This window comes from Hyaena hyaena, unplaced genomic scaffold (assembly GCF_003009895.1).
Source record: "Hyaena hyaena isolate Hyena2069 unplaced genomic scaffold, ASM300989v1 scaffold_745, whole genome shotgun sequence".
Taxonomy (NCBI): domain Eukaryota; kingdom Metazoa; phylum Chordata; class Mammalia; order Carnivora; family Hyaenidae; genus Hyaena; species Hyaena hyaena.
Genome location: NW_024081376.1, coordinates 242,641 through 269,893, shown reverse-complemented (window position 1 = coordinate 269,893; position 27,253 = coordinate 242,641).

The following is a 27,253-nucleotide window of genomic DNA, read 5'->3' as shown; positions in this document are numbered from 1 at the left end:
GCCACCACATTTACTACTCCTGACGTGCTTGTGAAGCCTCTGGACATGCCACCCCCTGAGCTGGGAATCTCTTCCTTTTCCTCTACACCTGCTGAATTGTCATTAAACTTTCAGGACACAGCCTGGATGGTGTCCCCTTCTGGAAGCTGTTCCTGATCCTGGAGTCCAAGCAAGGAGACCCATCTCTGGGCTCCCCTACCCCCTCAAGCCTCTTTTATGTAATGGCCTCCATGCCTGGGCTGTGGACTCTGCCAGGACGAGGACCATATTTGATGGTGGCCCCAGCAGCTAGCTCAGGGCCTGGTACAAGAAGGCTCCATGAATATCCATTGATCAGGCATGGATCCTGTGTCATCAGAAGGAAAACGTGTCCTCTTCCCTTTGCATCTTGGCTTTAGTCACCTAGGTTCATGATCTCCTCCCCACTCCCCTGTAACTTGTTACCTCATCTAGTTTGTTCTGGGACAGGAACCCCCTCCATGGGTACACCCCCTCCAGTTCATGGTGGTCACCTCTTCCCTGAGGCCTGCAGGCCCACACCAGACACATAGCTCCCCCAGGGTCCCATTTTAAGGTCCTGGGAGATCTCTCCACATACAGATTTTTCCCCTGACTGTACCACATTTGAAGCCTCAAATTCACTTCTTAAGAATAGGAAATTTCACTAGAAAGTTAAAGATAAATATTAGATGTGAAATCCCTTGGGGAGAAAGAACATTTATGTTAACTTCACATAAGGTATGGCTAGCGTAATGTACTTACCTGGGATCAGGTGTGGGCAGGTGGGGCAGAGACAGAAGCAGGAACTTTCTGGCTGTGTAAAAGGGTTCAGAAGCCATGAGAAAGGGAAAGGACACTGTCAGGCTGCATGGCCTGTCTCATACAGCACTCGGTTCTCACCTACATTATCTGTGTGTGTGTGTGTGTGCTTGCGTGCGTGCGTGCGTGTGTGTGTGTGTGTGTGTGTGTCCATCCTCAGGTACAACTCTTAGAAGCTGAACGATTCTCCTGCTGGCTCCATAACTTCAGCAAGGAGCTGGACATACCTTGGATGCCCAGTAACTGTTTGTTGCTGTCTTATTGGCCAGAGCGTGGGTTGTCACTTGCCCCTGCTGTGGGCACGCCCATCAGCCACTTCCCCCAGGGGACTGGGCAGTGTTTGCAGGAGGAGGGGGATTCTTCCTGGTTCTCTTGTGGCTCTGATGAGCTCCTTTCCCATGAACTCCTTGCCCTTCCGGCAGCCACACTAATAACCTACTAGAGCAGCTCCCTGGGCTCTGAGGGAAGTGGAAGCCTGGAAGTACCTCCAGGGTCTTGGCCCCTTTCTAGGGTCAGAGCCCCTCTAGGGAACTGTCAATTTGCTTGAGACGGCCTGAGGCATCTTCGTCTTGGCTTCCAACATCCCTTGGTGCCTTCCATTTATTCAACTGATGTTTATAAAGGTGCCCAAATCAGTCTTGGTGCTGGGGATGCATTGGCAGACAAAATTCTCTGTCCATATGGAGCTATTCTGGCTTTTTTTTAAATGAGAGGGAGGCAGCAATAAACCACAAATTGTAAAATATAATAATGTATTTGATAGTCAAAAGCACTGAGAAGAAAAAATAAAGGAAAGAAAGGAGATATGAGTCATCTTGTGGGAGGAGATAGGAATTTTAGAGAGAGTTGAGTAAATTTTTAAAATTTGTTTTTATTGGGGTAAAATATACCTTAACATAAAATTTACCATTTTAACCATTTTTCAGTGTACATTTCAGTGGCATTCAGTACATTCACACTGTTGTGCAACCTTCACTACTCTCAGTCTCCAGAACTTCTTCACATTGTCATACTGAACTCTGTACCCACTAAACACCAACTCCCTGTACTCCACTGTATACATGTACCACATTTTCTTTGTCTGTTCATCTGACAGTTGTTTCTACCTTTGGCTATTGAGAATAACGCTGCTATGAGCATGGGTGTACAAGGATCTCTTTGAGTCTCTGCTTTTAATTCTTTTGTGTATATTCCCAGAAGTGGAATTGCTGGATCATACGGTGATTCTATGTTTAATATTTTGAGGAACTGCCATATTGTTTTCCACAGCAGCTGCACCATTTTACATTTCCACCAGCAAATGCACAAAGGTTCCAATTGGTCCACATCCTTGTCAACACTTGCTTTCCATTATCTATACATACACACACATCACGCCATCCTAATGAGTGAGGAGTAGGTTTTGTAGTGAAGAGTATATTTGATTTGCATTTCTCTAAGGATTAATGATATCGAGCATCTTTTCCTGTGCTTATTGGCCATTTATGTATCTAGAGAAATGTCTTTTGAAGTCTTTTACCTATTATTGAGTTGAGTTGTTTCTTTTTGTCGCTGAGTTTTAGGAGTTCTTTACATATACTGGATATTAAACCCCTATCAGATATATGATTTGCAAATATTTTCTCCCATTCTGTGGGTTGCCTTTTAACTTTGCTAATAGCTAATAGTGTCCTTTGATCCACAGCGTTTTCATTTTGATGAAGTCCAGCTTATCTACTTTTCCTTTTGTTACCTGTGCCTTTGGTGTCATATCCAAGGGATCACTACCACATCTAATCTTATGAAGCTTTTCTCCTATGTTTTTTTTTCCCTAAGAGTTCTATAGTTTTAGCTCTCATGCCGAGGTCTTTGATCAACTTTGACTTAATTTTGATAAACAGTATCAGGTAAGGGTCCAACTTCATTGTTTTGCATGTGGATGTTTGGCCTTCACAGTATCATTTGTTGAAAAGAATGTCTTTTCCTATTGAGTAGCCCTGGGACCCTTGTCAAAAATCATATGACCATATATATGAGAGAGAAGATGAATTTTGAGTACAGACCTAGAGGAAGTGAGGAAACTATCTTTGTGGATGTTGGGGGAAGAATGTTTGTTGGGCAGACAGCCAGTGCAAAGGTCCAGTGTGGGGGTGAGGAGCATCAAGAAGGGCAGATTTGGCCAGAGTGGAGTTGGTGAGGTAAGAGATGAGGTAAGAGAAGTGGTGGGTGGGGAAAGCAAATCATGGAAGGCCTGTGGGTCACAGGAAGGAGTTTGTTGTGCAAACTCTGAGCAAAATTGGAAGTCACTGGAGGGCTACTTATGTTTCTATTCTGTCTCCCATGTTCAGGATAGACTTAGGGGCCGAGGGCAAAAGCAAGGGGATCAGTAAAGAAACCACCCAGGCAAGGGAAGATGGTGGTCTGAGCCAGAGGGTGACAAGTGGTGAAAATCTAGATGATAGGATTTGGTGATAGACCGGCTCTAGTGTTTTCTGATTCTAACAAGAGAGAAATGGAGCCAGGAGCTGTAGGATGCCCATATTTCCTCCACAGACCTCTTTCCCCCTCTAGATGATTTTCTCTTAAGATCGTCTCCCTCAACAGATTGCCCAGCCACTACCACAGAAGGTTAAAATCTTAGAAAATATTGGAGGGGAGGAGCAGAGTCAACCCCAACTCCATTCTAACAGTGCTCTAGGGTGCTCTAGGCTCCTTCAGAAAGATCATATGTGAGACACACAGTGAAGGCATGTGGACAAGCCAGCTGGGAAGTCGAGTGATTGGAGTGTGAGCTAAATTCTAACCACTCTCAGCTCCCCGTATTTGCTTGTGACCAATGAGAACATAAAAGAATTCTTCCCAAACCAGTGACTGTAACTTTACTTAATTTTGTTTATTTGTCTCCATAATAAAAGTAATAACAGCTAATGATTATGAGTGGTAACTGTGTTCTAGGCATTATGCCAAGTCTTTAGGCCACATTTTCTTATTTAACCCTTACACCAGTGCTGTGGAGGTATGTGTGCCCCCCTCCTCACTAGCATGCAGGAAGCTGAGTTTAGAGAGGTTACTTAACTTTCTGCAGGTCACACAGCAGGAAAGTGTTAGATTTAAGGTTTGTGTTGAAATATATTTAATCCAAAAGAATTTAATAAAAATACATGAGGAAATTTGGGCTAAGGGAAAATTCAGCAAGGAACAGAAAACAATCCCCTGTAACACAAGATCCTATACAGTTGCTGAGAGAAATGAATATTGATTGAGTTTCTTAGCAACCAAGGCAAAAAGGGAAACATGATCAGATATAGGATTCATAATATTCACCACCTTAAAAACTTGAGTATTCATGGTGTTGGGACTGAGAAGACTTTTGGAAGTCAGTGATGTGAGGATGAGCTGTGACATGATAGATGATGCTGTCAGCAACAAGATCCCTTAACAGTGACCAAAGGAGGTTTCATGCGGAGGCCTCACAAAGTGCGCTTTGATGGAGGTAAAGCCCAGCTCAGCAAAAACAACTGCAGGAAGGAAAAAACAGGGTGGTCAGAATCAGACCCTTGGGAAGAGGCTGCCTGTGCTTCAAGAAGTCCATCCCAGCACCCCAAGCTCACAGAGAAGCCCCACCAGGCCTGGGGTAGCAGGCAGGGAGCCCTTTTATTGCCTTCACACCTCCCTGGAGTCCCCAGAAGGCCAGTCCACACCCCCTTTTAGGTCAGGGCTGGCAGCCGGGAAGAGATATTACTGTGGGAATCCAGGTCTGTGTCCCTCCATTCAGCTCAGGGATTGGGGAGCCCCAGGACAGGACTCCATTTCCAGCCGTGCCCACTGGTGCAGACTCCAGGGTGTCAGAGCCCACTGCTGCTTCTCAACACACCTCCCCTGGGAGAGTCAGCAACGCTGGGAGTCCTTCCCCAGGAAGCTCTTGGCTGGGACACAGGCAGTGACTTTGTCCTTCTAAAGCATGGAGGGACACAGAGCCAGGTACCTCCTTGTGCAGAGTGCTGCTTCGTAAATAGTTCTGGGAGAAAGGGAGGAATGAAAAGCCCATTGGAAGAGATTTGTATTTTGTCATGTTTTCTGGACCCTTCTCTGAGTATGGGCTTCTAACCCAGAGACAGGTGCGCTGACGCTTGGAAGGTAGGCTGGTCCTTTGGGACATGGGGCTGTCTCCTAGTCTGGGGACAAAGTGGCTACACTTCTGGAGCTGTGTGGGGGTGGGGTGAAGGAGTAAGAGGAGTAGGTCTGTGAAGTCAGCAGCTGACTTAAACTCTTATTTCATGTGTCAGCTGAGAAGCTGTAGATGGAGATGCCACTTCTCTGGTCCTTCATTTTCTCTTCTGTGAAATGGGGACAGCACTGCTTCATGGACGGTTGTGGGGATTCAAAGAGGTCCAACCCCTTCCTGACACAGAAAAATGTGAATACAAGATTCTTCTTTAAATTCTGGTCTAAACCATTACAAGCTGTGTGAGTCTGAGGTGTCACTCTACCTCTCTGAGCCTCAGTTTCTTCATTATATAGGAATATAACATTTACAGTGTAAGATTGTTGGGAGGACTGAAAGAAATGGCACATATAGCCTCTACCATAGAGCATGGCACATAGTAGGTGCTCAGTAAAAGGTGATTATAGTTATTGTGGTTATTATCAGAGACTAAACTGTGTCTCATAGGGTGGATGTCCACAAAAGAGATAGGTAACCGAGGGCCGAGGCACAGAAACATGTCCTGGAGGGGTTGGCCCTGGTGCCCAGCCAGATCAGATTGGGATTATATGGGTCTCAAGGAGAGGGCTCTCACCCCAGGGCAGGGCCTAATGTGAGCTGGAACAGAGGGCACATGATGTGGCCAGGTCTGCTCTGAAAGGGAAGGGAGCATTTTGGAGAACAGCAAGAGTACAAGTCTTTCTCGTCAGCTGTGTGAGCTCAGGAGGATCCAGAAAGGCGAGCAGAGGAGAATAGGGGGCCGCTCTGGTGAGGCAAGAATCAACCCCATTCTACAGGTCTCAAAACTGAGGCCCCTGGAGGACAGATGGAATGACTTGCTCAAAAGGAGTGAAGAACTTGGCACTGAAATGTAAATCCTGAAATGGCTGGTGCTTAGGCAGTTAGCTTTCCTAGATCTACAATTAACACAAAGACCTCCCCTCAAGGCAGTGGGGAGGGGGGGCGTAGCTGACTGGTGAAGAGCAACAGGGAGAAACAGGGAGGGGTGTGGAGCTCCGCTAGGCCGTTTGGAAATGAACACAGATGAGCCCGAGTCTCTCTTGGGCTGTTACGAAGATTAATGGCCACAGACAAGGGCCCTCACGCATCACTAGGGAGAAGATTTCAAAGACCCTTAAAAATCATTGGGAAACATTTCAAAAGGAAACTGCTCGCAAAATGCGCTGCCAGAGGCCCGCCAAATGCGCTGGCGTATAGCTCACCAGGCGATGCTTGTAATCTAATTGCCTATGAGCAAGAGTTTAAAACAATATTTACGATGTGGAAAAATAGCCCATGATTTGATTTGTACAGAAGAAACACGCCTAATGAGTAAATTAGATTTTGATCTTGTTGGCTCGGGTCCTGTGGGTGGAGCCTAGCTCTAGGGAAGGGCGAGGCTCTCCCACCCTCCACCTCCCTCCCCACCCCTACCATGGTCCTGTGACAGCTCTGTGCCCTGGTATGACGTCCCGAGACCAGCACCATTTCCCCGATGCCTGAGCAAAGACGCCCAGAAACACATCCTTCGTTTTTCTTGAGCCTGCCAGTCTTTCAAACGCCACCTACCCCTCCGGGAAGCCTGGTCAGCTGCTCCAGCCTGCTCTCTTCACTTCGTACAGCTCTGAGTTTGTGACACGCAGTTGGGCCTCAGTGAGATAGAGCTGGTTCTTATTTAGATATTCACCAGCTTGGATTGTTTTTGCTTGGTGTGCTGTCTCCTGAAGGCTTTTAGATGTTCTTTGCAATCTGGACTTGTTGCATTTCTTTCCTTACGAAGGCGCTCCAGTGAGTATTAATTGCTTTTGCCTGGCCAGTGTCGATTCTTCTCCTTCTGGAAAGAGGATGATGATTTCCCTTGGGAAAGGTATCCGCTTTGCCCAGCCCCCATCCCAGTCTCAGTCCACATGTTGTGGGCAGTGCTGGCTAGAGTCCACTCAGTCCAAGGCGCCTGTGGGCACGTGACCCAGAGCTGGCCAATCAGAGCACCACTCCTCTGGGCTGCAGTAACGCTGTCAGAGATGGGCACGTGACTCACGCCAGGGCAATGAGACACCCCCTTGAGAGAAGGCTGATGGGAGTTCCTGGGAGAGAAGCATGTTCTGTGCTCTGGAGTCGCTAAACCAGGAGAATCAGAGAGCAGCTCCTGGTGGCCATTTGGTGACTTCTTGGGGGAAACGCCTGTGAAAAGTGACTCCGGTTCATGGGAAGTGAAATGTAGAGCAATTCCTAGGTCTGTGGTCAAGCACCTGAATCCAGACATGGATGATTCACGTGCACTTGAATCCAGTACTTTACTGGCTGTCGTCTGTTTAAACCAATTTGAGTGGGCTTCAGTCTTTCACACAGAGGCCAGTAGTTCTGACTTACACAGAAGGCACAGGACTAGTGTCCAGGAGTGATGAGTAGGTTCTTCTAGAACTGAGTGAAATGTAGAGACTATCAAAATCACAGACATAATTCTGTGACTGAAGCCATTTTGCCAGACTCGTCCTGACTGCTTACTGGGTGTTGGCTTTTCCACTAGGTACTGGGGACACAGAGAAGAATTAGAACAGACCCAGTCCCAAGGAGCCCACAGTCTTGGAGGGGAGGTGAGAGAAGCAGTGGCCAACTGCAGCCAGCAGCTGTGAGGAGGAAGTACCATATGTGCTGTGGATGAGAGAGCAGAGGAGAAATTGGGAAGGTGGGTAGGGCTTCATGGGAAAGTGAGAGGTGCCACAAGGGAAAGGGAGAGGGTTAAATGTCAAATTGGTGGCAGTGCCTGGACTGAGGCTCCTTGCCCCAGACCTCTGGAAAAGGGGCCTTTCAGCTGCCCTTTAGCACCTGACAGGTCTCCTGGCTGTCTCTCTTCCAGCGCACTCCACAGCGGCCCCCTCATCTGGGAGATGAAGCAGAAGAGTGCAGTGGTTGTCTTGGGACATGTGTGGGCATTGGGGGGCCAGCTGAAGGGCATGGGGCTTTCCAGCCACATGGTGAGGCAGGGAGGTGCATGTCAATACTTGTCTGGGTGAGCCAGTCACATTCATCATGGCTATCACTATCCAAGGCAATCTCCAACAATTCTGTGACATTTGCCGGGTATTTCCCTGTGGTGGATACAATGCTGGGGCCTTACGCACAACGTTCTGAATCTTCACTTGGCAGTGAACCACCTTCCTTGGCTCTCACTTTTCTGATGGTGCTTAGAAAGGCTTAAAGAACCAAGTGCAGGCCTGTCTCGCTTGGGTCTGCTTGGCAGCGATGGTGATACTATTACTATGAAGTAAATTGAACTGAACTCAGCTGTTCCAGTCACTGAGTGCCTGCTATTTACTGAGCCTGCCTCCCTTTCCACTCAGCTGCCAAAAACCGAATAAGCAGCAGGCCATAGCTGTCCACCATCCTTTCGTAGTGCGGGATGCATGCAGTGATGTGTGCATGCAACCGTCCATGATAATATATAGAAACACATGCCCAGAAGATTGGGATTAGTTCAGTGCTGGCGATCAGGAAGGCATACTGAGGTACTGCCGGCCAAGCATGACTTGGAGACTAGGAAGAATTGTCCTTCAAACAGCAAGCTTTTTGTGCAGTGAGATCCTAATAGCAGGGTTGGCGTTGGAGATAGCTCCCATCTGTCATTTCCTGAGAGGTAGGTTCCCTCGCCCCATTTTACAGAGGAGGCAGTTGAGGCTTAAGTAACTTGCCAAGGCACAGAAGGGCCAGGACTCAAACTATGCTCTGTAATGCAAAGTTTGGGCTGCTTTCTCTGCACCTTGCTCCCTTTGGGGTACCTGTGGCTTTTGTTACCCCACCGCTGAGTCTGCAGAATGGAACCTCCCATCTGCTGGGCTGACGCCATCCAATCCTCAGTAGATGCTGATGTCACAGTGCTTGGAGATGCTCTCAGGCACCCCACCCCCACTTCATAGGTATAAGGGAGACAGACTGGGGGGAGATCCAGGTTCCTGCCTCTTGGGCCTGGCTCCCCACTCTGTCCCTCTTCTCTGGTTGTGGGGATGGATGTCAGACTTCAAAGGCAGCAGTGCACTGTCTCTCCAACCTCCAGTCCATGAGAAAGCGCCTAAGTCCCAGAACAAAGGCCTTTCCAGACTCACGTCACCTGCTCAGCACTTAGCATGGGGCTTAATTAAAGGAAACAGAGCTTCTTGGAGTGAGAGTGAGGAGTGAGTGAGAAAGTCGATAACACTAAAGACACCGCCATTAATAAAGCCAGACTCACTGCTAATATCCCACTTGAATTCAAAACAGGACAAATAATTGGAAATCTGAGCAGGGTGAGTGGTGGGGCCAGTGGTACAGATGACAGAGGCCTGGCAGCTGTGGGAGACCTTCTTTATGGGGCAGTGTGCCTGGGGCAAAAGCTCCTGGAGGGAATAATTTAGTCCTGGAGCCCAGTGTCCTCCTGGCGGCTGACAGCCATTGGCTGATACCTGGATATGGCAAAATAGGTACCAGACAGGTTTTTTTCTTCCGTTCTTTACAAATAGTATTTTACCCCTTTAAAAATACATATCCTTAATATTTTTCTACACCTATTTATGTCTTATTCATTAGGTATCATTGTCTCCATTTTACAGATGAGGACACTGGTACACAGATGGGTTAAGTAATTTGTCCAGGCTGAGCTGAGATGTTGAACCTGTATGCTGTGACCTCAAAGTATATGTGCCTAACCATTAGACCACACTACCTCCCTTGAGTGAATTGGGGTCTCATCCCTGGTTTGCTAGATAACTTTGGGCAAGGGCCGCCATTCATTCAGTCAGCAAACATTTGTCAGGTATGGTGCAATCTTAGCAATGATCATAATAACCATTATATATGGTTCCTATGTGCTAGGCACTGAACGCTCTACATGCATTATCTCTCTTAATCCCCCTGATCACCCATACGGTACCCACTTTTATTGCCTCCATTTTACAGGGAGTGCACCTGAGCCTCAGAGAGGTTAGACATGTGGTCCTATGTCTAGTTAGTACCAGAGCCAAGATTCAACCACCCACCTTTTTACTGGTGTCAGTGCTTATTTCCAAAGGGTGCTCATATAGAGCCTGAGCAGGTGTACTCACAAGCAGTTATGACCCTGGCTGATGGATGCTGCACACACCTAGATGTGAGGATCTCTAGAGATGGGCAGGAGCCAGTATGGCCCACTGGGTACCATTCACTTATGCCCTCAGGCCTTAACCCTGGAACAACTGCCCTAACCCCACCTAACCCCTTCTATTCCTTGTGTTTATCCTGCCTGCTTTCCTGCATGTTCAGTCCACAGCACTAGAGCTGGGGACAGCCACCTAGGGAGTTCTTTGCCTTCTGGACCCTGTGTGGGGGATTGGAATGCATTCTTCCTAGGAACTTGGCTCCTTGCTGGTGGGTGACATAACCCACACGGATTTAAGAGGTAATGTAATGGAATGAAAAGGACGTGGACAATGGAGTCAGGTGGGCCTCAATGTGACTCCTGATTTCGGAGCCCCAGTTTCTCCATTTGTGAAATGGGCCTGCAGGTCCAGAGAAGGGGTGAAGAAGGCTGGCAGGCTGGAGGCCCACTAAAACCTGAGGCAACCTCACTGTGGAGAGGGAAGGGAGAGTAAGGAGAGGGTCAAGGCCTATGAATTCTGGAGAGCACAGGGAGAGGAACATGGGCTCCTCTTAGCTCATCATATTGGAACGAGGGGCTCCTTAGAACTGGAGGGGAGCATATGTAGGGAAAATTAGAGATGTGGGCGTGGAGCAGGAGTTAGGGCCTCACAGCTCTGAGAGTGCTGAAGGCTAGAAATGTCACCTAATCCAGGAGACTCAGGTCACCTCATGCAGGGAAGCCAGTGGAGCATTGAGATGGCTCAGGGCATGGCTTCATTTTTAGGGTTGTTATCCTGGAGGGCTTCAAGACTCATAGCTTAGAGAGTCTCCCTCCCCTGTGACCCTGTCTCCTTTCCCTTAGTAGGCCTATAAAAAGGCTCGCACTTGATCCTTGTCTGAAATGACCTTGTCTTACCTGCGTGACAGCACTGACAGGGCTGCTTTAGGGGTTTTGGTCAGTGAAGGACAGAGAAGGTGAGAGTGGTCAGTGCACAAATGGAAGACTCTGCCCTAGAGAGACCTCTCCTGATTTGATACTGAGTCTAATGATTTTGGCCTCTGAATAGTCCAGCTGTGATAGCCAGTGACAGGGACTTTGTGCCAAGGACCTGTACTGGATTTACGCTTTAGTCATAAATAGAAGTGCGTTCAGTGTTCTACTGACCATCGTTAACAACTAGCTTTCTAAGGTTGGGAAAAGTCCTACTGTGTAGCCTTTGATGATTTCTGTGGTCCAAGTATTCCCACCATGGCTGATCTTAAGCTACCAACATGACATCAGTGGACATTAAGTTGGGAAGAAGGTTGGTTTCCATGAGCCCATACACACTGGCTCCAGCATACTTGTGGACAGATTTACCATGAAGCAGAACAGGCTCAAACTTCAGGGCTATTCATTTATAGGGTTCCTTCCAAGTCCCGTACAGTGTGTTCACCTGGTCATATGTTTTTGTACAGTTTGCAAAGGTCAGATCTGGTAACTCCATTGGTTAAGATTCTTGCTTCTTTCTATTCCTTGTATTGCATGACTTGGAATAGCTATAGGCACGTTGTAATTTGTAGTGATTTTTTTTTCATTTGAAATATATATTATTCTTGTACCTCATTTTGATTTGTAATTTTCTTTTCTTTTAAAAATTGTTTAAGTTTATTTATTTTTGAGAGAGTGAAAGAGAGAGAGAGAACCAGTGGAGAAGGGGTAGAGGTAGAGTCGGGGAAGGACAGAGGATCTGAAGTGGGCTCTGTGCTGACAGGAGAGAGCCTGATGTGGCACTCAGACTCATAAACCATGAGATCATGACTTGAGCTGAAGTCGGAAGCTTAACTGACTGAGCTACCCAGGCACCCCTATTTTCTTTTTCTTAAAGAGAGCCTCAAAACCTATATATATTTCCATCTGCAATGTATGGATCTGCTCCGAGAGTAAATTAGATTCCAAGTCACCCTCCAGGAAATTTTGGTCATGTTTATCAGTACCTTAGAGTCACATTGGTGTATATAAATTCATCATTGGATAATTTGGTCCAGATTAGATTCCTAGAATGCAGCTTGCATCATGTCAGAGCTCTGCTCAAAATTCTCATGGCTTCTCCCCTTGATTCCTTAAACTGGCATTCAGTGCTCTCCCCCATCTCCTTCTGAAAATATCTTCTTTACTCCCTGTTCATCCCCCATTAAAACTTTTTCCTGGGGCGCCTGGGTGGCTTAGTCGGTTAAGCGTCCAACTTTCGCTTAGGTCATGATCTTGTGGTTTGTGGGTTCTAGCCCCGCTTCGGGCTCTGTTCTGATTGCCAGCTCAGAGCCTGGAGCCTTTTTCAGTCTGTGACTCCCTCTCTCTCTGACCCTCCCCTGCTCACGCTGTCTCTCTCTCTCTCTCTCTCTTTCCTAGAAATAAATAAAATATTTAAAAAAAAAACAAAACAAAACTTTTTCCCTTGTGACTTTGGTTGTTTCCTCTGTCTGGATCACCTTTTTCTGTCTCCTCTCTTTTGGGTTTGCCAGATACTTTCTCTGTGTTGGTTAAGATATCATAGGAGTGTCTTTTTTTTGTTTGTTTTTTTGTCCTTTTTATGTTAGTATGATGTATTACATTGGTTTTTAGCTGATAAACCAACCTTGCCTTCCTGGGATAAATCTCACTTGATCATAATGTGTAATCCTTTTTATATCTTGCTTAGTTCAGTTTGCTAGTATTTTGTTGAGGTTTTTTGCATGTATATTCATAAGAGATAATTGATCTTTAGCTTTTTTGTGATATCTTTGATTTTAGTATCAAGGTAGTTCTAGTCTCACATAATGAGTTGGGAGTTGGGAAGTGTTCCATTCTGTTGGGTAGAAGAGTTTGTGATGGTCTAGTACTAATTTTTCTTTAAGTGTTTGGGTATAATTCAGTGAAATCCTCTGAGGCTGGGCTTCTCTTTATGGGAAGTTTTTAAGTTATTAACTCTCTTGTCTCATTACAGGTCCATTCAGATTTTCTATTTCTTTTTGAGTCAATTTGGATAGTTTTTATCTCTCTAGGAATTTGTCCATTTCAACTAAGCTATCTAATTTGTTGGCATATGGTTGTTTGAAGTATTCCCTTTTATAGGCTTACCTGGGAGATATTGTAAATTTTGTTCCAGACTACTGCAGTAAAGTGAATATCACAATAAAGTGAGTCAAATGAATTTTTTCGTTTCCCAGGACACATAAAAGTTATGTTTATACTATACATTAAGTGTGCAATAGCATTATGTCTAAAAAAACAATGTGCAGGCCTTAATTTTAAAAATGTTTTATTACTAAAAAATGCTAACCATCATCTGAGCTTTCAGCGAGTTGTAATCACAACTTGTTGATGATCACAAGTCATCGTAACAAATATAATCATCATGAAAAAATTTGAAATGTAGCAAGAATTACCAAAATGTGACACGGAGACACAAAGTGAGCAAATGCTGTTGGAAAAATGGTGCCTATAGATGCTCAGTGCAGGGTTGCCAAATCTTAAACTTATTTAAAAACATAATGTCTATGAAGCTCAATAAAGTGAAGTCCAGTAAAATGGTGTATTCCTGGAACCCTTTTTGTTCTATATGGTTGATAGTGATGTTGTCTTTCTCATTTCTGATTTTAGTTCTTTGAGCCTTCTCGCTTTTCATTTTGGCCAGTCTAGCTCCAATTTTGTCAATTCTGTTGTTCTTTTCAATGAATGTCTTTTGTTTTTGTTGATTTTTTTCTATTATTTTTCTAGTCTTTATTTCATTTATTTCTACTCTGGTGTTTATTTCCTTTCTTCTGCTTGCTTTGGGTTTAGTTTGCTCTTCTTTTTCTAGGAGGAAGTCCTGGGAAAGACCCTGAAAAGTGTGTAACCCAATATTGATGTTTTAGGATATTGGCTGAAGCCCCAAAACTAAAAAACAATCTGTTACAAAGTAAGGTGCCAGCCACATCTATGTAGATTACTAAAAGGTAGCAGACATGGTCCAGTGACTATGTACCCCCATCATCTATCTCCAGCTACATAGAAGAAAATAGAGATTTGAAAGGAATTCAGGTGTCTTTGTGTCCTCCCATATTCCCGACTCCACGGGGAAGAAAGAGATGCTTCCCCCAAACAGATTAATAGGACTTCAGAAGATTTGCAGAGATTGGGAGTGGGCTGTCAGAAGAGGGGTCTAGCACTACCCCTTGGCAGGATATTTGCTGAGCTTCAGAAACTCATAGGTTGTCTTGCTACATGAAGTAGAGGGAAAGGCATTGAGAGTGGTTATAGCATTTATCACCTGGAATTTGGAGTGATTGTGAACATGGAGACTGCTGCCTCCTTCTTTCCAGGGACTTGGGGGGCTGGCTGGAGTGGCCCATGGCGGCAGGGGGAGGGGCAAGGGCAGTGGCTGTAGAACAGCCTCACATGAGCGTTTCCTGTCATGTTGACAGACCAGGGCTCAAGCTGTCTTGACAGGACCTGCCTACTGGGAAAAGGAACCTGAGCTGTGAGAGGCTCTGAGGAGGATCACTTAGGAGGGTGCTGACAAAGGGGTCAAAGAGCCAGAGAGTGCATAGCCATCAATAGGGAGCTATCTTGTGCAGTGAGCCTACAAATGCATTCCCATAGGTGGGTGGGGTGGTCAGCATTTTGACATCTGATGTTATCAGAGGGCAAAACAGCCAGCCAGTAGTGTCTTGGTCAGGAGTTTCATCCTCCCTTCTCCTATGTGCACTTCCTTCAGTATCTAGGTAGGTTATATGACCTAATCAGCAAGTCCTCTTAAGAGCTCTGTGTGACAAAGAGCATCACACACAAGGAGCTTGATTCCTGCCTTACCCCATTGCACCTCTACTCCACCAACCAGGAGTGATAAACAAGGGATCCCTAGGACCAGCCTTCCATTGCACAAACAGGGCAACCAGGGCCCAGAGGTTCCTCAGCCCTCAAACTCCTGGAAGCTATGGCTCTTTCCTGTCCATTCAACACAGCTCTAATTATAAAAGAACACAAGTTGGGGTGGGAGGACCAGGAAGGGAGAGAGTGAAATGTAGATGCTCTGAATTTTATTTTCATCATTAGAGATTTCTCAGGGAAAACAATAGTTCAGCCTAGACAGGGAAATGGCAGTGGCCTATGCTAATGTCTGCAAGTTGTGGAAAATGCCTTATTTTAACTCTGTTCCCCCAGAAGTCACATTCATCTATTTGAAACTGCCAATCAACTTCCAGCAAAGGAAAACACACACACACCTCTGCACAAATGGCTTTGATTAGGCTTAGCTGTAGGTTTAAGAAAATTTAATCATCTTAACCTGTTTAGTCTTTTCCCTGATGAAAATCATCAGTCAGATTCCAGCATGAGCCCGTTAGAACTGAGCTGCTGTCAGCACCGTTGTTTATGTTAATACGTTATAGGCATGAAATGGAGGAGAGTGGAGTTATGAGAAGTCCTGAGTGAATTAGGAGAGTAGGGGTCTCTGGCAGGCCCCTGAGGCCAACAGGGGCTCTGAAAGGACTGTTTATTTATGCGTCTCAAGCTACAGTCTCCTCTACCTGTTGGAAAGGATGTTGAATGACTCTAAAGTATTTCTCTGTGTGGTCAGAACTGACCTTTAGTGGAACTGCAGGTCTGGAACCCCAAAGATGTCATTTGCTAGCTGTGTAACCTTAGGTAAGTTACTTAACCTCTCTCGGTGTTGGCTTCTTCATCTGAGAAATGGGGCTAACAGGAGTAACTAGCCCACTGGATGGCTATGCAGATTACTGGCACATTGGGTAAAAGCCTGGTGCTCAGTCAAATGCTCCGTGACATCAGCATGATCTCTCTTTTTTATTATTATTTTTTAATGCTTTATTTTTGAGAGAGAGAGAGAGAGAAAACAATCAGGGGAGGGGAAGAGAGAGAAGGAGACACAGAATCCAAAGCAGGGTCCAGGCTCTGAGCTGTCAGCACAGAGCCCAATTTGGGGCTTGAACTCACAAACCATGAGATCATGATGTGAATTTAAGTTGGACGCTTAACTGACTGAGGCACACAGGCGCCCCTCTCTCTTTCTTGATGTCAGCCAGCTGCTTCATGGTGCTCTCTCCTGGTAATCTAGACTCTGTGGACATTGACCAGTGGGTGATTCCCACTCAGGGTGAAATGGTCTCCTGGGCACAGATTGAAAACGCCTTAAATCTGGAGCTTTGACCCATCTCTGTTATGAGGACATAGATGACGTTAGGGAAATCACTGCTTCTTTCAATCTCGGTTTCTCAGTCTACCACATGGAACCGCTATTTGTGCCCATCATCCACTCACGTCTTCCTCCTAGAAAAAAAATCCCAACTGCCACCCAACTAAAGGGCTACGTTTCTCAGCTTCCTTGTAGCTGGGTGTGGCCGTGTGACTATTTTTGGCTATTGAAATCCAAGAAGAAATGTTATGTGGAACTTCTAGAAAGTTTTCTAAAAGAGAGGGAGAAGAAATAAGTGAATGTCTGTCAATGGGTGAGTATATAAACAATGGAATATTACTCAGCAATAAAATTCTGCTGATACACACAACATGGATATATCTCAGAAGTGTTATGCTGAGTGACAGAATCCAGACACAGAAGAGTAAATTTTAAATTACTGCACTATATGAAGTTCTAGAACAGGAAAACTAATCTATAGTAATGTCAAAGAGGGGCATGGATGGCAAAGGAGAATGAGAGAGCTTTCTAGGGAGATGGAAATGTGCTGTTTTTCAACTGATGTGGTGGTTATGTGGGCATTGAAATTTGCCAAAATTTATCAAACTCTATACTTAAAATGTGTGCATTTTATTTTAGGTAAATTGTACCTCAATAAACCTTTTTTTTTTTTTTTAAACTAAAAAAGTGATAAAGAACTTCCTTGTCTATAGATGTGATCGCTGGGGCTGTAGCAGCCATCTTAGACATGAAGATAAGGACTGGGCTTCAGTGAAGAGCAGTGAATTAGCAGGAGCCTTGGTCCCTATAGACTTTGTGGAGTCAGCATAGCAGGCCTAGAGTACTTGCCTCTGGATTTCTTTTATGTGTGAGAGAAACATTTATCCTGTTAAAGCCTTTGTTAGCCACTGCTGTTACGCTTGGTTATGTGCACTTGAATCAAATCCTGACAGAAGGGAGATGTCTATAGGGCAATGGGAGGGCCAAGAAGAGAATGATTTGAATAGTCCTGAGATTGCTATTACTACTATGATTATTATTTGTCTCTTCTTCCTTTCCCTGGTGTGTTACTGAGGAGCAGATGGCTAGTGAAGTGGGGACCTGGGGCCATGTGACAGACTGAGCCCAGGGCAGTCCCAGCTTTGTTCCTCACCTCCCTACCTTTTCTGCCTACCCCTTCTACCCTTAATCTCCCTATCATGGAGAAATGGAACAGAAACTAGAGTGGCTTTTAGAGAGCTTTTATGCACATATCTTTGGGGTAGTGTTGCCTGACTCACAGGGGGAAAGGGTCTCTTCCTCACAGGGTGAAAGGGTCTCTTCCTCACAGGGTGGGTCCTCTTCTCACAACACAGAATTCTGAAGCCCAGAGATGGGCAAGGGCTTGTCCAGGCTGCATTTGGCAGTCTGTTCTGGTCAGTGGCAGGCCTCCCCACCACTGCCATTCCCCCTGTGTTATCTTGACCTGGGGTTGTATGTGGCTTCAACAGGGGAATTGGGAGGTCCCAAGCATACCCCATCAGGCCTGAGCTGGAAGCGGACAGACTGCCTTGAAGCTGTGTCTGGAGCTTGCCTCCTCTTTTCAGTACTGCACACCAGTCACAGGCCATGCCAGCATGTGCCTGCATCGGGACCTGGTGGCGTGTGTCTGCTTAAGATCGAGTGCAAAAAAGGATGGGTCATGCCCTTGAGTTGTGAGACAGCATGGGTAGGTGTGCTATTCCTCAGACCTCTGAATTGTAGAGTAGGGGCAGTCCATCAGCTTAGGCCTGGTGAAGGAAAGGAGGTTCTGGTGTTTCTATAAACACACGCATGCATGTATGCACTCACATATGCATGCACCCATACAGACTTGTACATGCTTCCAACATGCACACACATAGATTTACACACAGATACATACACAGAATGTGCATATGCAAGCACACACCTCACTAAACATCTAGGAACAAACTTGCTTCCTCCCTTTCATCTGCACAAATTCTTACTACAGGTTTCTGCTTAAATACCTCTTTTCCAAGGAGACTTTGTCACATCTGTGTGCCAGAGACCCTCCCAGCCCCATGCAGCCCTGCTCTGAGCCTTCACCACAGTCTTTGTAATCATAGCTTTGATGTCTTTTCTGACAAACTGTGAACCTCATAAGGACAGGGCCTGTCCAGCTTGGCCACTTTGTGCTTCAGCACTGGGCCTGGCATTCAGTAGGTGCTCAAACAATGTGTGTTGAATGGATAAATAAATATACACATTCATCTATCTGTGTATGCTTCCCCCACATGACTGGGAGTTCTTCAAGAGTGGGGTCTTGTCTGGAATGACTGTGGAAGTGTTCAAAAGTGCTTGTTGAATGGTCAAATGAATAGATAAATGATTGTCCATCCCAAACACACACACACACACACACACACGCACACACACACACACACACACACTGAAATTCTGAAACCTTCCCATTCATTCAGATTCCTGTGTGATAAAGATGGCCATATCTTCTGTCTTACTATTCAAATTGAGAGTGTCATCCAATCACCTTTTCCTTGCATCTGGGTTGGCATTAATGACTTAGAATGCAGCAGAAATGGGGTGCCTGGCTAGCTCAGTCAGAAGAGCATGCAACTCTTGATCTTGGGTTGTGAATTTGAGCCCCATGTTGGGTGTAGAGATTAGTAAAAACAAAAACACGCAAAACTTTAGAATGCAGCAGAAATGATGCCCTGGACTTCTGAGGCTAGATCATAAGAAGCCTTGCAGCCTCTGCCTTAACATGTTAGAACATTTACTCTTGGGACCCATGTGCCATGCTATGAGGAAGCCCAAACCAATGATGACACCAACTTTCCAGCTGTGTAGGTTATCTTGGGATGGATCCTCCAGCCCCAGTTGAGTTGCCTCAGCTAATATGCAAAGATGAGCTCCTACTCCATAAACTTCCACCCAAGTAGCATATTCATAAACAAAATTAACAAACTTAGTGGTTATAAGCCACTAAGTTTTGGGGTGCCTTATTAGACTGCAATATATAACTAGAACACCATCTAGTCACATGTATGTGTGAGAGGAAGTGCTACCTGAGGTCCCTCAAGGGATTGCTGGCAGTCTGCCAAAATGATATCCCTGGGTCCCTTCTAAGGGGAAGGAGCAGATAGGAAAGATGACTAGGACCCCAAGTTTGCTAGGGAGGAAGGATGGAAGAGAGGGAAGCACCGCAAAAGATAGGCAGAAGGTGTTTGGGGCTCTGATCACTGTCTGGGCCAGAGGCTGTGAGAGTCTTGTACGCTCTCTAAGGATCTCACAGGATACACACAGGTACTTAAAGCATTACCCAGATGCTAGAGTAACAAGCCCTCTGAACACTGGAGTCTGCTTTTCTTCCTGCATGCCTCAGTGATTCTACCTCCTAAAAGCTCCTCTCTGCCTGAAGCAGGAGGTTAGGAAATTCTGGCAAGAGGTAGAGGAGGAAAGTAATCTGTGGGGACTTGTAAAGAGCCAGCTGACGTGAGCCCACCACTCACCATGTTGGCAGGTTGGGCTGAATCTAATGAGCTAACGTGTACATTTCCATGGTGGGTCTGCTGGGTGAGGGGTCTGGAGTCACACATGTGGTGTGGCTGGCCAGCTCGCAACTTAACTTATGAGCCTCTTGGCCCACCTTACACTTCATCGTCTCTAGAGGACGGAGAAGGTCTAAAGGAGGAGTGGTCTCTGAGCATCTGCTCTGTGGGCAACGGGAAGGATCTCTGACAGAGATTCCTGTAATTTAAAACCGAGGAGTCACTCCTTCAGTCAAACTCCATCTCTCCGAGATCCTTTCAAAATGCACATTTTTAAGGAAGAGAAAATCTAAGAAGTTTCTTGATAACTTAATATACTAAGTATAGTATTTAACCTACCAGGGAAAGAGGAAAAGCTGTTGTTAGTCATTCATACTTGAACATAAATCATTTACACATTTCTTTTTATAGAGGGGGGAGAGAGTACAACAATGAAGATTAAGTACATTCAAGGATGGGGGAGAATTACTGAAAAGAAGAAAGAGAAGAGAGAGTGATATTTTAGAAACATATTTACCCGCAGCCCAGATTTGCTTAAGTCTAATTTTGAGATGGGAAATGCCTTATATTTTTGCCTGAAATGTCTGTGGGAAGACTCTCATTTCTGAAGCAACAATGCCTTAAATACACTGAACAGCTTTCCAAATGAAAATCAGATAAAATACTTCTAAAATTATACTATGCTACTGAATTGACAGGAAAGTAGGGAATCACAGAGCCTGAAACTGGATGGAATGTGAACATTGGGATGAAGCACAGTGCCTGCTTTTATTCCAGGATTTACCAAACACTGGTGACCTTAAGTTCCCATGTTGATGCTGGGCTGGGAGTGGGAGAGTACAGATAAATCCTGAGTCCTGCCCAAGTAGGAAGTTTAGTAAAGGACACTGTCATAAAGCTGGGGCCCCAAGGGCTACACCTTTAATATAAGAGTAACCAAGAAATGAAGCCTGCACCATACAAGAGAGAACAAGGACAACTTGCCCTGTGTGGATGGGGGGAAATGCCTCTTCTCAGCATCCTTTTATTTTTTAATTTATTTTTAATTTATTATTTATTTATTTTTTTTCCAAATAGTTTATTGTCAAATTAGTTTCTACATAACACCCAGTGCTCATCCCCACAAGTCTCAGAATCCTTTTAAAAAAAAATTTATTTTGAGATAGAGAGCATGAGTCAAGGAGGGGCATAGAGAGTGGGAGAGAGAGGCATCATCAGTGTACAGCCTGATGCAGGCCTTGAACTCATGAACAGTGACGTCATGACCTGAGCTGGAGTTGGATGGATGCTTAACTGACTGAGCCACTCAGGCGCCCTCTTCTGGGAATTCTTTTTTTTTTTTTTTTTTTTCAGTTAGGTCTGTCTAGTTTTTGTTTTTGTTTTTGTTTTGTTTTGTTTTTTACAGATAGTTTATTGTCAAGTGGTTTCCATATAACACCCGGTACTCATCCCCACAAGTGCCCTCCTCCATGCCCATCTCCCCCCTCCCCCCCCCACACCCATGAGTCCTCAGTTTGTTCTCAGCATTCAAGAGTCTCTCATGGTTTGCCTCTCTCCCTTTTCCCCACCATTTCCCCCCTTCTTCTCCCCCATGGTCCTCCGTTAAGTTCCTCCCAATCCTCCTATACATGCAAACATATGATATTTATCCTTTTCTGCCTGACTTACTTCGCTCAGCATAACACCCTCAAGGTCCATCCATGTTGCTACACATGGCCAGATTTCATTCTTTCATACTGCCATGTAGTATTCCATGGTATAGATAAACCACATCTTCTTGATCCATTCATCCGTTGATGGACACTTAGGCTCTTAATCAAAAGTTGACTCTCACATGGATACATGGTCCAAATTCATGTGTAGTCTGAAATCCTTAAGTGAAGAGTCTAATTAAAAATGCTCCCTAGTTGGTGCTTTCTACAGGTGACTGGAAGAAATAAAAGACACATTTTCTCTGCAGGAAGCCAAGGTCGGCACAGGCTCAGAGGGTTCTTATAGATGTAAAGTTCCGGGGGACATTTTCAGTTTAAGTCAAAAATCATAAAATCACATCAGGACACAGTATACCATGAATGAGAATTAGCAGAAACAACAGGCTATAGAATCAGATGTACAACTTCAGATATTGAAACGATTAGACATGGGAAATAGGTATGCCTAATATGTTTTAAGAAATAAAGATTTGATAATATGACCACAGCAAAAGATACTATTTTTAAGCTATTTATTTATTTAAAAAAATTTAAAACATAATTCCAGTATAGTTAATGCAGTGTTATATTAGTTTCAGGTTACATGATAGTGATTCAACAATTCTGTACATTACTCAGTACTCATCCTAAGTGTACTCCTAATTCCCTTCACCTATCTCACCCATCCATCCACCCACTTCCCCTCTGCTAACCATCAGTTCTCTGTAGCTAAGAGTCGGGGGGTTTTGTTTGTTTGTTTGTCTCTTTTATTTATTCCTTTGTTTTTTTTCTTAAATTCCACATATGAGTTAAATCGTAAGATATATGTCTTTCTCTGACTGGCTTATTTTGCTCAGCATTATACTCTTTATCCCCATCCATGTTGTTTCACATGTCAAAATTTCATTCTTTTCTGTAGCTGAGTGATATTCCATTTATATGTATACCACACCTTCTTTATCCATGCATCTATCAGTGGACACTTGGGCTGCTTCCATAATTTGACTATTGTAAATAATGCTGCCATAAACATAGGGGTGCATATACCTTTTTGAATTAGTGTTTTTATTTTCTTTGGGTAAATACCTAGTAGTGGAATTACTAGATCATATGGTAATTCTACTTTTAATTTTTTGAGACACCCCCATATTGTTTCCACAGTGGCTGTACCAGTTTGCATTCCCACCAATGGTGCATTAGGGTTCCTTTTTCTTTACATCCTTGCCAACATTTGTTGTTTCTTGTTAATTTTACCCATTCTGACAGGTGTGAGGTGGTCTCTCATTGTAGTTTTGATTTGCATTTCCCTGATGATGAGTGATGTTGAGGATCTTTTCACAAGTCTGTTGGCCATCTGGATGTCTTCTTTGGAGAAATGACTGTTCATGTCTTCGCTCATTTTAAAATTGGATTATTTGTCTTTTGGGTGTTGAATTTATAAGTTCTTTATATATTTTTGATACTAACATTTATCAGATATATCATTTGCAAATACCTTTTCCTATTCTGTAGGTTGCCTTTTAGTTTTGTTGATGGTTCCCTTTGCTATGCAGAAGCTGTTTGTTTTGATGTAGTTCCAAAATTTATTTTTTTCTTTTGTTTCCCTTGCCTCAGGAGACATATCTAGAAAAATGTTGTGACTGATGTCAGAGAAATTATTGCCTATGCTCTCTTCTAAGATTTTTATGGTTTCAGGTCTCACATTTAGGTCTTTCATCCATTTTGAATTTATTTTTGTGTATGGTTTAAGAAAGTGGTCCAGTTTAATTCTTCTGGATGTTTCTGTCCAATCTTCCCAACACTATTTGTTAAGGAGACTGTCTTTTTTCCATTGGATATTCTTTACTGCTTGTCAAAGAGGAGTTAACCATATAGCTGTGGGTCCATTTCTAGGTTTTCTGTTCTGTTCCATTGATGTATGTGTCTGTTTTGGTGCCAGTACCATACTGTCTTGATGACTACAGCTTTGCAGTATGTCATGAAATCTGTGATTGTGATACCTCCAGTTTTGTTCTTCTTTTTCAAGATTTCTTTGGCTATTCAGAGTCATCTGTGGCTCCATACAAGTTCTAGGATTATTTGTTTTAGTTCTGTGAAAAGTACTGTTGGTATTTTGGTAAAGATTGCATTAAATGTGTAGATTCCTTTGGGTAGTATAGACATTTTAACAATATTTGTTCTTCTAATCCATGAGCATGGAATATCTTTCCAATTCTTTGTGTCATCTTCAGTTTTTTTAATCAATAGTTTATAGTTTTGTACACCTGGATGGCTCAGTTGATTGAGCATCAACTCTTGATTTTGGCTTAGGTCATGATCCCAGGGTCATGGGATCCGACCACATATTGGGCCCTGCACTGGGCATGGAGCCTGCTTGGGATTCTCTCTGGCTCCCCTTTCTCTTTCTCTCTTCCTCGCCCCACCCCCAACTTGTGAACTCTCTCTCTCTCTCAAAATAAAAAAAAAATAGTTTAAAGTTTTCAGAGTGTACAGGTCTTTCACATCCTTGGTTAAGTTATTCCTGTGTATTTTATTATTTTAGGTGTAGTTATAAATGGGATTGTTTTATTAATTTCTTTTTTTGCTACCTCATTATTAGTGTATAGAAATGTAATGGATTTGTGTATTACTGATTTTGTATCCTGAGACTACTGAATTTATCAGTTTTAGTAGTTTTTTAGTATAGTCTTTAGGGTTTTTGATATATAGTATCATGTTATGATACCTTTATTTCTTTTTCTTGTTTGATCGCTGTGGCTAGGACTTCTAGTACTATGTTGTATAAAAGTGGTGAGAATGGGTATTTTTGTCTTTTTTCTGATTTTAGGGAAAAAGCTCTCAGTTTTCTCCAACAGGTATGATGTTAACTGTGGGTTTTTCATATATGGCTTTTATTATGTTGAGATATGTTCCCTCTAAACATACTTTGTTGAGGGCTTTTATCATGAATGAATGTTGTACTTTGTCACATGCTTTTTCTGCATCTATTGAAGTAATCACATGGCTTTTATCCTTTTTCTCGTTGATATGATGTATCATGTTGATTGATTTGCAAATATTGAACCATTCTGGCAACCAAGGAATAAATTCCACTTGATTGTGGGGAATGATTTTTTTAAATGTATTGTTGCATTCAGTTTGCTAATTTATTTTGTTGAGGACTTTTGCACCTATGTTCATCAGAGACATTGTCCTGTAGTTGCTTTTTTTTTCCTGTAGTATCTTTATCTGGTTTTGGGATCAGGGTCATATTGGCCTCATAGAATGAATTTGGAAGTATTCCTTCCTTTTCTATTTTTTGGAATAGTTTGAGAAGAATAGGGAAATGTTTGGTAGAAGTCACCTGTGAAGCTGTCTGGTCTTGGACTTTTGTTTGTTGGGAGTTTTTGGATTACTGAATCAATGTCATTACTGGTAATTGGTCTGTTCAGATTTTCTATTTCTTTCTGATCCAGTTTTGGGAGGTGTTATGTTTCTAGGAATGTATCCATTTCTTCTAGGTTATCCAGTTTTTTGCTATATAATTTTTCATAATATTCTCTTAATAGTTGTTTGTATTTCTGTGGTGCTAGCTGTTATTTCTCCTCTTTCATTTCAGATTTTGTTTATCTGAGCCTTCTTTTATGTTATTTTTTATGAGTCTGGCTGAAAGTTTATCAATTTTGTTGATCTTTTCAAAGGACCAGCTTCTGTTTTTCATTGATCTGTTCTATTGTTTTTATTTTTTAGTTTCTATTTCGTTTACTTCTACTCTAATCTCTAATATTTCCTTCTTTCTACTGGTTTGGGGGTTTCATTTTTTTTTTTCTAACTCCTTCAGGGGAAAGTTTAGGTTGTTTATTTGATATTTTTCTTGCTTCTTGAGGTAGGTGTTTTTTGCTATAAACTTCCCTCTTAGAACTGCTTTTGCTGCATTTCAAAGATTTTGGACCATTGTGTTTTCATTTTCATTTGTCTCCATGCATTTTTTTATTTCCTCTATGATTTCCTGGTTGACTTATACATTGTTTAGAAGCATGTTATTTAACCTCCATGTATTGTATTATTTCCAGATTATTTTCTTGTGGTTGCTTTCTAGTTTGATAGCATTGTGGTTGGGAAGGATGCATGGTATAACTTCGAACTTTGAATTTGGTGATGCTTGTTGTGTGGCCAATATGTGATTTATTCTGGGGAATGTTCCATGTGCACTTGAAAAGAATGTGTATTCTGCTGTTTGGGGATGGAATGTTCTGAATATATCACTTAGATCAATTTGGTTGAGTGTGTGATTAAAAGACACTGTTTCCTTGTTGATTTTCTATTTGGATGATCTATTCATTGATGTAATTAGGATGTTGAGGCCATCTACTATTATATATTACTATTGATTACTTTCTTTATGTTGTTATTAGCTGCTTTATGTATTTGAGTGCTTTCATGTTGGGTGCATTAATATTTACAGTTGTTAAGTATTCTTATTGGGTTGTCCCCTTTATGATAATATAGTGTCTTTTTTTGTTTCCTCTTACAGTCTTTGTTTTATTTTTTTATTTTTTTAAATAGTTTATTGTCAAGTTTGCTTTGATACAACACCCAGTGCTGATCCCCACAAGTGCCCACCTCCATGCCCATCACCCCCTTCCTCTCTCTCCTACCACCATCAGCCCTCAGTTTGTTCTCAGCATTCAAGAGTCTCTCATGGTTTGCCTCCCTCCCTCTCCTCCACTATTTTTCCCCTTCTTCTCCCCCATGGTCCTCCATTAAGTTCCTCCTCATCCACCTATATGTGCAAACATATAGTATCTGTCCTTCTCTGCCTGACTAATTTTGCTCAGCATAACACCGTCAAGTTCCACCCATGTTGCTACAAATGGCCATATTTCATCCTTTCTCATTACCATGTAGTATTCCATTGTATAGATGAATTACATCTTCTTGATCCATTCGTCCATTGGTGGACACTTGGGCTCTTTCCATATTTTGGCTATTGTTGAGACTGCTGCTATGAACATTGGGGTCCATGTGCCCCTATGCATCAGCACTCCTATATCCCTTGGGTAAATTCCTAGCAGTGCTATTGCTGGGTCATAGGGGAGTTCTATTGTTAATTTTTTGAGGAACCTCCACACTGTTTTCCAGAGGGTTTGCACCAACTTACATTCCCACCAACAGTGTAGGAGGGTGCCCGTTTCTCCACATCCTCGCCAGCATCTAGAGTTCTCTGATTTGCTCATTTTAGCCACTCTGACTGGCATGAGGTGGTATCTCAGTGTGGTTTTGATTTGTATTTCCCTGATGAGAAGGGATGCTGAGCATCATTTCATGTGTCTGTTGGCCATCTGGATGTCGTCTTTGGAGAAGTGTCTGTTCATGTCTTCTGCCCATTTCTTCACTGGATTGTTTGTTTTTTGGGTGTGGAGTTTGGTGAGTTCCTTATAGATTTCGGATACTAGCCCCTTATCTGATATGTTATTTGCAACTATCTTTTCCCATTCCATCGGTTGCCTATTAGTTTTATTGATCATTTCCTGTGCCATGCAGAAGCTTTTTATCTTGATAAGGTCCCAATAGTTAATTTTTGCTCTTGATTCCCTTGCCTTTGGGAATGTGTCACTCAAATAGATAAAATAATTTTTTTTTGCTGGGTCTCTGTCTAGCTTGGGAAGCAAAGTGATGCTAGCTTCGTAGAATGAGTCCAGAAGTTTTCCTTTGATTTCTATTTTTTGTAATAGCTTGACAAGAATGAGTATTAACTCTGTTTTAAATGTCTGGTAGAATTCCCCAGGG